A 256-nucleotide genomic window follows, 5' to 3' on the forward strand; every position below is an offset into this window, starting at 1 on the left:
GGTGAGTGAGGGGCGCTGAGGTGGGACGGGAGCGCGGCCCCCGGCGCTGATCTCTCTCCCGCCTGACTCTCAAGGTGCTGAGGCATGAGGAGTTCCAGGAGGGCTGCAAGGCGAGCTGCAACGGGTGAGTGGGGCCCGGGGCTTCTCATAAAACACGGGCCGGTCATGGCCGCCCGGTGTCCTTATCTTATGGGGAAATTACTGGCCCAGGTTGGCCAGAGAAGCTGTGGCTGGTCTCCCCCTGGACAGGTTTATG

The 256-nt window shown here is 64.1% G+C and overlaps 1 protein-coding gene across 1 annotated transcript in view; it reads left to right on the plus strand.

The window, feature by feature from the left end:
- The first annotated feature begins 74 nt into the window (after positions 1–74).
- GLOD4 (glyoxalase domain containing 4) overlaps positions 75–256 on the plus strand; it is a 4045-nt gene continuing 3863 nt past the window's right edge. Inside the window, exon 1 of the mRNA XM_010169156.1 lies at positions 75–124. The gene's annotated coding sequence lies outside the window, so the exon portion shown is untranslated. The remainder of the gene's footprint in view (positions 125–256) is intronic.

This window comes from Antrostomus carolinensis, unplaced genomic scaffold (genome assembly GCF_000700745.2).
Source record: "Antrostomus carolinensis isolate BGI_N321 unplaced genomic scaffold, ASM70074v2 scaffold37035, whole genome shotgun sequence".
Taxonomy (NCBI): domain Eukaryota; kingdom Metazoa; phylum Chordata; class Aves; order Caprimulgiformes; family Caprimulgidae; genus Antrostomus; species Antrostomus carolinensis.